This window comes from Canis lupus, chromosome 33, assembly GCF_048164855.1.
Source record: "Canis lupus baileyi chromosome 33, mCanLup2.hap1, whole genome shotgun sequence".
Lineage (NCBI taxonomy): Eukaryota > Metazoa > Chordata > Mammalia > Carnivora > Canidae > Canis > Canis lupus.
This window is the reverse complement of record NC_132870.1, coordinates 603,363-618,417: the sequence shown is the minus strand read 5'-3', so window position 1 is coordinate 618,417 and position 15,055 is coordinate 603,363. Positions and strand designations below refer to the sequence as shown.

The following is a 15,055-nucleotide window of genomic DNA, read 5'->3' as shown; positions in this document are numbered from 1 at the left end:
AGCTTTGGCAAAGCATGAAAGAATATCCAATGGAAAAAAGACAATCTCTTCAACAAACAGTTTTCGGAAAATTGGATAGCCATATGCAGAAGAACGTAACTGGACCATTCCCTTACACCATATACAAAAACAGACTCAAAATGGATGAAAGACCTAAATCCATCAAAAACCTCAAGGAGAGGGACATCTGGGTGATTCAGTGATTGAGCATCTGTCTTTAACTCAGGTTTTGATCCAGGGATCTTGGGATCGAGTCCTGCAACAGGCTCCCCACTGGGAACCTGCTTCTCCCTCTGCCAATGTCTCTGCCCCTCTCTGTGCCTCTCATGAATAAATAAAATCTTTAAAAGCAGAACAAAAAAATCCTTAGAGGAGAACACAGGCAGCAATCTCTTTGATCCTGGCCACAGCAACTTCTTGCAAGATACATCTATGAAGGCAGGAGAAACAAAGGCAAAAATGGACTATTGGGACTTCATCAAGATGAAAAGCTTCTGCACAGCAAAGGAAACAGTAGACAAAACCAGAAGACAAATAAATGAGAGAATAGGAGAAGGTATTTGTAAAGGACACATCAGATGAAGGACTAGTATCCAAAATCTATAAAGAACCTACTAAACTCAACACTCAAGGAACAAATAACCCAATCAAGAAATGGGCAGAAGATATGAACAAACATTTCTCCACAGAAGACAAATGGCCAACATACACATGAAAAAAGGCTCCACATCACTCAGCATCAGGGAAATACAAATCAAAACCACAATGAGATACCACCTCACACCAGTGAGAATGGCTAAAGTTAACAAGTCAAGAAACGAAAGATGTTGGCAAGGATGCAGAGAAAGGGGAACCCTCTTACACTGTTGGTGGGAATGTAAGCTGGTACAGCCACTCTGGAAAACAGTATGGAGTTCCTCAAAAAGTGAAAATAGATGTACCCAAAACCCAGAAACTGCACTACTATTTATCCCAAAGATAGAGACATGGTGATCCGAAAGGGCACCTGCACCCCCTTGTTTATTAGCAGCAATGTCCACAATACCCAAACCATGGAAAGAGCCCAGATGTCCATCAACAGATGAATGGATAAAGAATATGTGGTATATACACACAATGGACTACTACTCAGCCATAAAAAAAAAAATCTTGGGGCATCTGGGTGGCTAAGTGGTTAAGCATCTGCCTTTGGCTCAGGTCATGATCCCAGGGTCCTGGGATCAAGTCCCACCATCGGGCTTCCCGCAGGGAGCCTGTTTTTCCCTCTGCCTATGTCTCTACTTCTGTGTGTCTCTTGTGTCTCTTATGAATAAATAAAATATTTTTAAAAATAGGGACGCCTGGGTGGCTCAGCGGTTGAGGGTCTGTCCCGAGATCTGAGTCCCACATCAAGCTCCCTGCATGGACCCTGCTTCTCTCTCTGCCTGTGTCTCTGCCTCTCTCTCTCTCTCTCTCATAAATAAATAAAATCTTTAATCTTAGGAAACTCTCAATCATAGGAAACAAACAGGGTTGCTGGAGGGGAGGGAAGTGGGGGGATGGGGTAACTAGGTGATGAGTATTAAGGAGGGCACATGATGTAAGGAGCAGTGAGTATTATAAATGATGAATCACTGACTTCTACCTCTGAAATCAATAATACATTATATGTTAACTAACTGAATTTAAATAAGATTAAAAAATAAAAAAAATTTTTAGGGACGCCTGGGTGGCTCAGGGGTTGGGTGTCTGCCTTCGGCCCAGGGCGTGATCCTGGAGTCCCGGGATCGAGTCCCACATCAAGCTCCCTGCATAGAGCCTGCTCCTCTCTCTGCTTCTCTGTGTGTGTGTCTCTCATGAATAAATAAAATCTTTAAAAAAAATTTTTTTAATGAGGTATCACCTCACACCTATCAGAATAGTTAAAAAATACAAGAAACAACTGGTATTGGCTAGGATGTGGAAAAAACAGAACCCTCTTCCACTGCTGGTGGGAAGGCAAACTGATACAGCAACTCTGGAAAATAGTATGAAGATTCCTCAGAAAGTTAAAAGTAGAACTACCCTATGATCCAGCAACTGCACTACTGGGTACTTACCCAAAGAATTCAAAAATACTAATTCAAAGGGATACATGCACCCCAATGTTTACAGCTGCATTATCTATAATAGCCAAATATTGGAATAGCCCAAGTATCCATCAACTGCTGGATAAAAAAAATGTGGTGTGTACACATACATACACACACACACGACTGTTACTCAGCCATTAAAAAAGAATGAACTGTAGGCACACCTGGGTGGCTCAGTTGTTTAAACATCTGACTTCAACTCTGGGTCGTGATCTCAGTGTCTTGGGATCGAGCCCCACGTTGGGTTCCACACTCAACAGAGTGTCTGCTTGTCCCTCTGCCTCTTCCCCTGCTCATGCACATGCACGCACTCTCCAATAAGTAAAATAACATTAAGGAAAAAAGAAACGAAATCTAATCATTAGCAACGGCACAGATGGAGCTAGAAAGTGTCATGCTAAATGAAATAACTCAGTCAAAGACCAACACCACATGATTTCTTTCACTCATGTGGAAGTCAAGAAACAAAACAAATGAACATATTGGGGATGCGGAGGCAAACCAAGAAAAAGACTCCTAATTATAGAGAACAAACTGATGGTTACCAGAGAGGAGATAGGGGGATGGGCGAAACAGGTAATGAGGATTAAGGGATACACTTGTGATAAACTCCAGGTATTGTGTGGAAATGCCAAATCACTATACTGTACACCTGAAACTAATAGTTGGCTAACTAGAATTTAAATTAGAATATGTTTAAAATGCTGTACATTAAAAAGGCGAAACAAACTAGCAAAGAAACAAAAAACTCCAGAACATTACCAATTGTGAGATGTCTTCATGAGTATCAAGCAGCTTCACATAGCAAAATGGAAGAATTAGAGAGGTATCACTGAAAACATAACATATAGCACAGTCACTATGGTTTATAATACCGTATTACATAGGGGCACCTGGATGGCTAGGTCGGTTAAGTGCCTGCCTTTAGCTCAAGTCATGATCCCAGGGTCCTAGGATGGAGCCCAGGTAAGGCTCCCTGTTCAGGAGGGAGTCTGCTGCTGCTTCTCCCTCTGCCCCTCCCCACCAGCTCAAGGTTGTTCTTGCTCTCAAATAATTTAATAATATCTTTTTAAAATACTGTATTAAGTATTCAAAAAGTTGCTAAAAGAATAGATCTTAAAAATTCTCATCACACACAAAAAAGTTTTAACTATGGATAGAGATTTAGTGGATAACCATGCACAATATATACAAACAATAAATCATCATGTTATACATCTGAAACTAACAATGTTATATGTCAATTGGAAAAAATAAAAATCTAATGCAATACCAAAAAAAAAAAAAAAACAGAGAAGAGAGACCATGCCTAAGAGTACTACCACATTCTGGCATGACAAAGAAATACAGTACATACATAACCATTAGTATGGAAGCCTTAACTGGATCATAGCAAAAACACGAAGGGGCAAAATTTCTTTCTGCTCTCTCATTTTCTTCTTCTTCCTGACCCCCTAAATCTATACAAAAAGTCCACAATCTTACTGTCTATGGTCAACTAATTTTCATGAAAGTGTTAACCAATAGAATTGTAAGATGTTCTCTGTTCAAAGGTATGGGATTTATTTAATAAACATCTATTGAGGGCAACCTGGGTGGCTCAGCGGTTTAGCGCCGCCTTCAGCCCAGGGTGTGATCCTGGAGACCCGGGATTGAGTCCCACATTGGATTCCCTGCATGGAGCCTGCTTCTCCCTCTGCCTGTGTCTCTGCCTCTCTCTCTCTCTCTCTGTTTCTCATGAATAAATAAAATCTTTAAAAAATATATCTATTGGGATCCCTGGGTGGCGCAGCAGTTTAGCGCCTGCTTTTGGCCCAGGGCGCGATCCTGGAGACCCGGGATCAAGTCCCATGTCGGGCTCCCAGTACATGGAGCCTGCTTCTCCCTCTGCCTATGTCTCTGCCTCTCTCTCTCTCTCTGTGTGTGTGACTATCATAAATAAATAAAAATTAAAAAAATATATCTATTGACACCCACTACATACCAAGTTGTAAGAATGAATATATCATGAGTTCCTCAGTTACTACCAATGATAGAGATAAAAATAACTGTGAACTGAAAAAAACTGTGGACTGAAAAACCTCCAAAAGTACCAAAAAACAGAAAATTAGGAAAGCCTTATTTTCCTAGAAAGTGATGGCGATCTGGAATTTGAAAGATGCATTGTATCTAGTAAGTAAAAGGGAAAAAAAGTGAATTCTAGCAGAGGAAAGAAAGAACATGATCAAAGACATAGGTGTGAGACAACATGTGTTTCAACCTGGAATAATATAAACATAAAACCATAAATATGAATACTGTGGAAAATGATAGATAAGAATTAGATTATGAAAGTATTTTTTGCTAAGTATGCCATCACTGTTTCACATTTCTAAGCTACATATATATGATAAAACATACACAAAAAATAACATATACTATTGCTAGACTATGCTGTACTAATAAAGCTCCCAAAATATGAAAGACCTAATACAATGAAAGTTTATTTTTTTGCTCACATTAAGTTCCATGTAGGTTGGCAATGCCTCTTTGTTGACTCAGGAATACAGTCTCTGTCTACTCAATTGAAGATCGTCATGATAAGACAGACAAAGACAGAAGTGGCATACTGGCTCTTAAATGCTGCAGTCCACCCTACATTGTCCAGGAACAAGGTATTGCCTTATTAGTCGCAATGACAGATAGAAACTGTTCGGAAAAAATGTACTTGTCTCTGCCACAACCAGGTAATTTTTTAAATGAGTTTTTAAATTATAAAGCAAAAAACAAGGCTCATGCAGAAATCTGGCTCAGAAAAAGTCTACACAGATATTAAAAAATAAGTCTAAGAATAGAGGAATCAGATGAGAAGAATCCCTTTCCTAGGTAGGAAGTTCACCATGTTTGATGTAAGTAAAATTTGAGGTACACAGTGAACAAATGGACACATCTGCTGTAGAACAGTCGTTTTTTAAAAAGATTTGTTTGTTTTAGGGAGAGCAACTGAGCAGGCACATAAGCAGAGGGAGGGGCAGAGGAAGAGAGTGAATCCTCAAGCTAACTCCCCACTGAGCACAGAGCTGGATCCCAGGACTCTTGAGATCATGACCTGAGCTGAAATCAAGAGTCAGCCACCCAACCAACCAAGCCACCCAGGTGCTCCTCTATAGTCATTTCTAAATCTGCGGGGAAGAATCTTTTTTCTAGAAAAATACACGGTCCACAATGATCTATATATTGCAATATGATCTTAAGGCCTTAAGAAAAAGGGAAAAAACTATTATAATTGTCTCTCTTTATTTGCTTTGTCATGGTATACTTACTTAATTCACAGTTCATATTTAGAATTTGATAACTAATATCATTCCCACTCCATTCAGGGCCTGAGAACCTCAATAAAGAACTAAGAATACAATAATTACTCTAGCAATTCTGAACAAGTCATTAAAGTCTGCCCATGCCTCTGTCTTCTCACCTATATCAACATAAATAGAAATCCTCCAGAAATGTGACTAAAATAAGTGTCAAGGGTTAGTTAAAATACTATTTCTAGGTGACAGAATTATAGATGATTTTTACTGTTTATTTTCCAAACTTTCTACGAAGAACATTCTCACTTTTTAAAAAAATATATTTTGTTTGATAGAGAAAGAGAGTGCACAAGCAGGGATAGCAGCAGAGGGAGAGGGAGAAGCAGGTTCCCCACTGAGCAGGGAACCCAACGTGGGGCTCTATCCCAGGGCCCTGGGATCATGATAAAGGCAGACAGTTAACTAACTGAACCACTCAGGCACCCCTTTCATGGTTTCTAATAAGAAAAAAGTTAACCAAATGAAAACCAATTTTCAAAGACACTAAGTTAATCTTAAAGGGCTAGTATTTAGGTTCTTAGTGACCATGAGATTATTATCTCTGAGAAAGATGTGAACTGAAAAGAGTCATATTTATATAAATATATATAAGTATATATACACACACATATAAAGGAACACATTATATATATATGTGTGTGTATATATATATATAAAGTTCATTCCAACACTAGGCTAAAACTTAATTTACTTATATTAAAAAATCATTCAACTACTACTAGATATATTTCAGGTCACCAGACAATATCATTACTATTCTCCCTGCTTACCCTCTTGCCTGCTACCGTTTATTCTCTACACAACAGCCAGAATAATACTTTTAAAACAGGAGATTAAAGATAAACATGGTCTCGTCCATGTTTTCATTCCAGCTATACAGCCTCCTATTGCTTCTCAAGCACAGCAAACACATTCCCATCATTTCCATAGCTTATTCCTTCACTTTATCCAGCTCTCTGCACAAATCACCTTCTCAGAAAAGGATTTCCTTGCCAATCTATTGAAAATAACAATACTTCTATCACTTGATCTATCGCCATTATCATGATCTGTAAATATAGTACATATTTTTTTCATACCTTTATTCTCTATCTCCATAAAGGTCTATGAGAGCAGAAACTATGCCTGTCTTATTTGCCACTGTATTGTTGGTATATACAAGGGTACTCACTGAATGAATGAATAAACAAGTTATTGACATTTGCCATTGCTAGAATCCTTTAGAAATTGGTATTCACTCCATGGACAGGACAACTTTCTAAAGACTTTAGATACTTCTTAAACCTTAAAGTAAACTTGGAAATAAAGAGAAGCTTACTAGTTTTGTTGGATCACCATACAAGCACAGAAAGAATGATGACCTTCTCCCATTACAATATCCAACACACACTGGCGAACTGTTTAGTTGACTATGAAAGCCCCATGCGAAGAGGATTAAGGTTTAAGCAGGGGCTTACTGTTTTTCAAAAATAATGTTTCAAAGCTAAGTGTAACATTTTAATGGCAGCAACAGGTGTTCAGAGGAAGGGAAAGTCTCTCCCACCCCAAATTTCATCCTGTAAGATCATTAAAAAAAAACAAACAAACTTGTGTTATCACTTAACATAGAGAACATGTTGTTTACATATTATGCAACATTTTCCCAGGACACTCAAATCTAATTAAAGATAGAATTGACTGGCTATCTCATTTCCTAGACTCAGATGCAGGAAACTCCCATAGTTAACTTTAGAATGGGAAAGAGGGAGGATAAAAAGGGCAGGGGGGTGAGAAAAGCTGAATCTCAGTCTGAATTTAAGAATTATAGAGCCTGCACTGCTGTTATTCCCAGAGCAGATGATCTTGGGATGTGTCATTTTCAGGGATCAACAACTTTAAGATTATAAGCAAAATGTATAAATATACATGTAGCCATAGTTTTTACCAGATTCTCAGAGTTCCATTACCTTGAAATTCAAGTAAAAAAATCAGAAAAATCATTTTTTTGTCCTAATTCATCACAGAACTTCAACAAACCATAGCAGTTTGCAGAGCATTCACCTCAGGTCATAGGGATACCAATATATGTACTTCACATCTGGGAAACCCTGCATGTGAATTATACTGAAAAATACTTGGGTCAGTGTGAGAATTTAAGAAACCTAAGTTGACCTCAAAGATCTGGGCCCTAAAGGAGACATCTAATGGTTATTTCCAATGCATTTCCAAAATTTCCAAGACCATCTGGCCTACTTTACTAATCATAATAACATTCCCTCCCCCTTTTTTTTTTTACCTCTAGGACCACTGAGGCAAAAACTTGCTCTGGGTTAGAAATTAAAGACCTCCTTTAAATTATTATACGAAATGAAAGGGAAATAGGCCTAAAATATTCTCAGTTGCAATCAAATTCAACTTAATAATTACTCCACACCTACTAACTTCAAAATCCAATGGTGCAAAGACAATCAAGATATGGTGCCTGACCTCAAAATTGTAATAATCTAGCTGAGGAAACAAAACACATTTATAAAAAAAATGTCACCACCAACAAAAGATAGGAAATACTAATACATGAGTATTTGTAAATAAATACTAAATAAATAAGTACTAAATAAATAAATTTGTAAATAAATCTAATATGTTGGAAGTAATAGATATATTGGATATAATTAGTAAAAACACATGTTAAATCAGAAGAACATGTAAATATCACTATAACCCCATAGGGATATAAAACAAGATAAAGTTTTAAAGATAGGGCAGCCCCAGTGGCGCAGCGGTTTAGCACCGCCTGCGGCCTAGGGCATGATTCTGGGGACCCTAGATCGAGTCCCACATCCGGCTCTCTGCATGGTGCCTGCTTCTCCCTCTGCCTGCGTCTCTGCCTCTCTCTCTCTCTCTGTGTCTCTATGAATAAATAAATAAATAATCTTTAAAAAAAAAAAACATAAAATTATGCAATGTCTTGCAATCATGACAGTGAAATGAAGAGAAACCAAAGTCAGAACTTGCCTAAATGAAATAAAGGGTAAAATCAAGACTAAACCATGAATGTGCCACTCTGTGCTGTGTAGATAATAGAACTTTGCATTCTTATAAATTTATATTAAGAAAATTTTAGGTGACACAGTCAGTTAAGCATCTGACCAGCTAAGGTCATGATCTGTGTCCTGGGATCAAGCCCTGCAATGAGCTCCACACTCAGCAGGGAATCTGCTTCCCTTCTAGCTCTTTCCCTCCCCCTGCTTTTCCTTTCTCTCTCTCTCAAATAAATAAAATCTTTTAAAAAGAGAAAAGAAAAAAAAGAAAATTCCACACAGCAATGAAGTCAACCATAGGGGTAGAATAATATGATCTAGCTAGCTCCATCCACCTCAGAAGTAGTTCTAGAGAGGAGCCTGGAAGCTTTCTGGGCAATCAACAAGAATAATCCCGTTAAAAGGCAAATTGACGCACACTGAAATTAAGAGTTTGAGTATATATATATATCAATACAATCTGGGAAGCACCAAATCAAAATGGTTAGGAATACTCCACTGACAGGAGCTCAGGGAGAGGTTTTTAAAGAGAAGACGTAGAGGCAAATCAAGGCAATTATCTGATTGGCTACAGCTTTCACAGTTACCTTATTTGGCAAAGCCTAACTGTCTATGACTGGTTGTTCTTAAGTTTCATTTTCTCAGATTCAAGTGCACGGACTTTGGCTTATTTCAGTTTGCTTGCATAGGCTTCCAAGCAACCTCAATCTAACCTCCTTGTTTATTTACTTCAACAATCCATAACGAAATTTTCAGTTACAGGTTTTAAGAAATTGTACTAAGAATACTGCTCATGAATTTAGGCCCTGCAGAGCAATTACATCTCCTGATGATGGGTAATCAGTACAAATACATGAATGTATGTGGACACATGTTCTCTCATCTATTATCAATGCTCAATCATTACCCAAAAGGAGGGCTAATGGGAATACGGTTAAGAGAGTCAACATTATAAATGCTGAAATAAATGTGAAATTACTTAAGGAAAGGGATAGATGACCTACAGCTGTGGTGTATTCAGGGATGATTTGACAGAGGAAGCAGATTTTGTGGTTGTCTGCTCAATGTAATTTAACTCTAAGTGAAACTCTCATTGAGGAGCATGCAGAAGTTCAGCTTTGCCAGGGAACAAGAATCACATTATCAGCATTATATACATACACCATCCCTGTACACATACAGAATTCTATAAATAGTTCGACATACCTATGGCACTAAGATAATTACTTGGAAAGAATGGACTACAAAAAAAATATACTAGAAACATTAAATCTCAAGTCATAGACCCCAGATATTAAAAGTATACTACATATTTTCTTGGAACAGGTAAAAACTAAATTGAAATTATACATTTTTGGTAAACAGAAATATGAGTAATAGTATGTCTACCTCTAGCTAAATCACTCAAAATAAAAACTTACAAAGTAAAAACAAGTGATTTTCAACAAATGGCATATAAATAACCACAAAGCCTAATTAACAAATACCACAAAACCAAAGAAAAAGGTAAAATAGAACATATCCATAACGGCAGACATCATAATGTGAGTTCAAAATATTAAAGCAGGGATCCCTGGGTGGCGCAGCGGTTTAGCGCCTGCCTTTGGCCCAGGGCGCGATCCTGGAGATCCGGGATCGAATCCCACGTCAGGCTCCCGGTGCATGGAGCCTGCTTCTCCCTCTGCCTGTGTCTCTGCCTCTCTCTCTCTCCTGTGTGCCTATCATAAATAAATTAAAAAAATTAAAAAAAAATATTAAAGCATAATTTTCAACTGGGAGCACTATTGCTATTCCTACCAGGAGAAGTACATTGAATCCTGAAAGTGAGGGGCAAATGTAGTTTGAAAATGCACATTCAATTCTGTAACTTGAAAAACAAAACAGTAACAATCATTATTTCTAAAAACTATAGGGAACCCCGGGTGGCTCATCAGTTTAGCGCCACCTTTGACCCAGGGTGTGATCCTGGAGACCCGGGATCAAGTCCCACGTTGGGCTCCCTGCATGGACCCTACTTCTCCCTCTACCTGTGTCTCTGCCTCTCTCTCTCTCCCTCTCTCTCTCTCTCTCTCTGTGTCTCTCATGAATAAAGTCTTTAAAAAATAAATTAAATTAAAAAAATAAAAACTATAAAAAACTAAAGCTTACACAATCCTCACGGCTGATGGAGATTTTTAAAAAATAAAATGAAAAGTTTAGAATAAACTGTTATTAATGCTATATTATCAGCATTTGTTTGCTACAAGCATAATAGGCACTCGAAGTGCATTTTATTTTTTAAATGCTTTTTATTAAAAAGATTTTTAAAGATTACATTCATTTATTTAGAGAATACACGTAGTCTCTAAATAATTGAATGTGTGCATGAGTGCTCAAGCAGGGGAGGGGTAGAGGAAGAGGAAGAGAGAGAATCTCCAACAGATTCTGCACTGAGCAGAGCCCTAGGTGGGGGCTCAATTCCACAACCCCGAGATCAACACCTGAGCCAAAACCAAGAGTAATTTAACCCACTGATCTACCCAGGCAATGCCTTCCTTATTAAAATTTTAAAAACAAAAATAACATGTGAAATAATGAAAAGATAAATCAAAAACTCACCTCTCTTTCTTTTATTGTAACCAGTATTGAGATCCTTCCACATTTCTGCCCCATTGACACTAACATTGTATACACACACGTGTAAAAGTAAGGATGCTCAAATCCTAAAAAGGAAAGAATAAGTACAAGAGAAGTATCCTTCCTTCCCCACCCCCATGACATGCCTTTTAATTGTACAGGGAAAAAATGTATGAAGAATATGGTTTTATTAGGGTTCTTTCAGTTGTTAAGACACAGAAACCCTATTTAAACCAGTTTAAGCAAAAATAGGGAATTTTTGTAACTAAAAATTTTATGTAACTAAACTGCAGAAAATACGGAGATAGGAGGAGCCAGTGTCAGGGACAGGAAGAAAAGTTCAAACATCCTCAGGTCTTGTCTTTTCCCCTTCTCCAAACTTTGTAGTCTTTCTGTCTCAAGGAAGTTGGTTTAATTTCCTTAGGAAAATTGGAACCATAGCGACTTGTAACCCTAGGCATTTTTTCATAAAAGCACTTGAAAAAAATTTCCCTTTAGCTCCAATGAGAAGAAACCTTGTGGCCACAGTCTGTAACCAGAAAGATTTTGGGGATGAATGCTAGAGTCTCAAAATAACTGCAGTTAAGGAATGGCTTGAGTGAAATTAAGACAACACCTATTTCGTGATCTGGGAAGTCGGAAAAGCTGAGAAAATGACTGATTGTTAACTCTGCTTTTACTAGATATGTATCCCTGAAAAAAAAAAAAAGAAAGTTGATAGAATTTTTGGGTCTCAATTTCTTCATCACTAAGGTTTATTATCTTTCTTTAAAAAAAACAAACAAAAAAAAAAGATTTTGGGGCAGTCTGGGTGGCTCAGTGGTTTAATGCCTTCAGCCCAGGGCGTGATCCAGGAGACCCAGGATTGAGTCACACGTCGGGCTCCCTGCATGGGGCCTGCTTCTCCCTCTGCCTATGTCTCTGCCTCTCTCTCTCTGTCTCTCATGAATAAATAAAATCTTTAAAAAAAAAAAAAAGATTTTATTTATTTGAGAAAGAAAGAACGAAAGAACACAAGTGAGTGAGAAGCAGATTCCTGCCAAGCAGGGAGCCCAACATGAAGCTTGATTGCAGGACCCTTGGGATCATGACCAAAGCTGAAGCTTAACTGACTGAGCCACCCAGACACCCCATTATCTGCTTTCTGCGCACCAAGCTTGTGTGGGGTCAATCAAGTGAGGTGACTGTGTAAATACAGGACACAGGTGTGAGATAATGTCTTATTTTAAAATCAAGTTTGATTTTTGTGGTGCTAGAGTACAATACAAAGGGGGCTTTTAGCTCCCAAAAGCTAACTTTTGTTGCATTGCTATTTCCTCTATTTCATGACTTGCAGGTCCTCTGGACTCTGAAAGATAGAAAATAAGAACATTTTCAAAATAAGACCATTTAATTCCGACTTAAAGTATCACTGAATGGTGAGATTAGAAGGGGATGGTTAGTAGGTAGTGAACACAGATATGTACAAAAGGAACAAAATCTTTACTTACTTCAGGTAAGAATTAGGTATTTATTGCAAAACCTTACATGTCATTTCCGTATTTTCAGAGAACACATAAAAAAGTAACTTTTGGAATTCAACTTTTTAAAAATATTTTATTTATTTATTTGAGAGAAAAAGATAGCGAGAGAGAGAGAGTTATAAGAGAGGGGAAAGGGAGAAGCAGGCTCCCCACAGGGGGCCCAATGTGGGGCTCCATCCTAGGACCTTGGGATCATGACATGAGCTGAAGACAGACACTTCATCTACTGAGCCACTCAGGCACTCCTGGAATTCCAAATTTGATTCAGGTCTCAAAGATAATTACTGAAATTTACTTCAAATAAATTTTATCCTAACACACATAAGCAGGCTTTGTGTGTCATTCTACATTACTTGATCTGCATTTATAGAGATACCTCAAGACACTGGTTGACCACAGAGACAATGAAATGGAAATTTCATTAACCACACACAAGGAATACCTACTTTGTAAAAATATTTGGGAGAGTCACCAATGGACGGTTCCAGCAGACAACAAGCAAAATCAACAATCCCTGAAAGGTGGGAGAATCAGATTTCCAGAGTTACAATATTCAATGTCTAGTTTTCAGCAACAAAAACTCACAAGGCATACAATGAAACAGAAAATATGGCCCAATCAGAGGTAAAGAACTGACAGAAAATCATTCCTGAGGAAGCACATTCATTGGACTTACTAAACAGTCTTTAAATCAATTGCATTAAAAATGGTCAGTGAGCTAAAGGAAACCACGTACAAAGAATTAAAAGGAAAAAAAATAAAAACAAAATAAAAAAAAGAATTAAAAGGAAACTGGGAAAATGACATCTGAACAAAATGAGAACATCAATAAAGAGACACAAGTTGGGGATCCCTGGATGGCTCAGCAGTTTAGTGCCTGCCTTCTGCCCAGGGCGTGGCCCTGGAGTCTTGGGATTGAGTCCCACGTGGGGCTCCCTGCTTGGCCTGCTTCTCCCTCTGCCTATGTCTCTGCCCCGCCCCTCCCCCCGAATGAGTAAATAAATAAAATCTTTTTAAAAAAAGAGAGAGAGGAATCCCTGGATGGCGCAGCAGTTTGGCACCTGCCTTTGGCCCAGGGCACGATCCGGGAGACCCTGGATCAAGTCCCATGTTGGGCTCCCGGTGCATGGAGCCTGCTTCTCCCTCTGCCTGTGTCTCTGTCTCTCTCTCTCTCTGTGTGTGTGACTATCATAAATAAGTTTAAAAAAATAAAATAAAATAAAAATAAAAAATAAAAAAAAGAGAGAGACACAAATTATAAAAAGGAAGCAAACAGGGGATCCCTGGATGGCTCAGCAGTTTAGTGCCTGTTTTTGGCTCAGGGCGTGGTCCTGGAGTCCTGGGATCGAGTCCCACATCGGGCTCCCTGCATGGAGCCTGCTTCTCTCTCTGCCTGTGTCTCTGCCTCTCTGTCTCGCATGAATAAATAAAGAAAATCTTTAAAAAAAAAAAAAAGGAACCAAACAAATTCTGGAGCTGGTAAGTAAAAAAACTGAAATGAAAAATTCACCAGAGGTATTCACCAGCTAGCCAAAGAATCAGCAATCTGAAAATAGGACAACTGAAATTGAGTCTGAGGAACAAAGAGAAAAAAAAATGAACAAAAGTGAACACAGCCTAAGGGACCTAGAATACCATCAAATGAACCAATCTACTCATAATGCAAAGCCCAGAAAGAGAAGAAATGAAAAGCATCTGAGAGAATAACTGCATAAATAACAATAGAAAATTTACCAAATCTGATGGACTACATGAATCCACACATCGAAAAAGCTCAATGAATTCCCAAGAAGGACAAACTCAAAGAGATTCACACAATAGTTAACCAAAACTCAGAAACAAAGAGAGATTCCTAAAAACACCAAGAGAGAAGGGACTCCTCACACACAAGGGATCTTCAATAAGATTAACAGCCAATTTCTCATCAGAAATGATAAGAGCCTGGAAGGAATAGGATTACAGATTTAAGATGCTGAAAGGAAAAAAAAATCTATCAACTAAGAATTTTGTATCTACCCTTTAAGAATGAAGGAGAAATAAAGGAGAAATAATTTCCAAATAAATAGAAGCTAAAGGCATTCATTATATTAGACTTGTCCTACAAGGAATGTTAAAGGGAGTCCTTTAGGCTAAAATGAAATGTCATTAGACAGTAAAGTGAAGCAGTATGAAGAAATATAGAAAAATGGTATAACTAATAGTGAAAAAGAGGAAGAAGAGAAAAAGAAAAAGGAGAAGGAAGAATGGAAGGTAAAGGTGGAGGAGGTGGAGGAACTGCTGCTGTCTAGGCTGTATTGCTGGAGAGAGAGCCTACATGGAGAAGTCTTCAGGGGCCATTTAATACCTGGGCTATACTGCTGGGCAAAAAGGCCACATAGAAGTCACTTGTGATGCTATTTTGGATGTCTAGCACAACCAAGCCTTCAGATGACTCC

General features: G+C 38.2%; 1 protein-coding gene and 1 long non-coding RNA gene across 10 annotated transcripts in view; both read right to left on the bottom strand.

Annotated features, from left to right (window-relative positions):
* Positions 1 to 12,035, bottom strand: part of LOC140623814 (uncharacterized) — a 98,498-nt gene extending 86,463 nt beyond the window's left edge. Inside the window, exon 1 of the long non-coding RNA XR_012023331.1 lies at positions 11,080 to 12,035. This is a non-coding gene — a long non-coding RNA (uncharacterized lncRNA). The remainder of the gene's footprint in view (positions 1 to 11,079) is intronic.
* ART3 (ADP-ribosyltransferase 3 (inactive)) overlaps positions 1 to 15,055 on the bottom strand; it is a 207,748-nt gene that overhangs the window by 161,842 nt on the left and 30,851 nt on the right. The window lies entirely within an intron of this gene.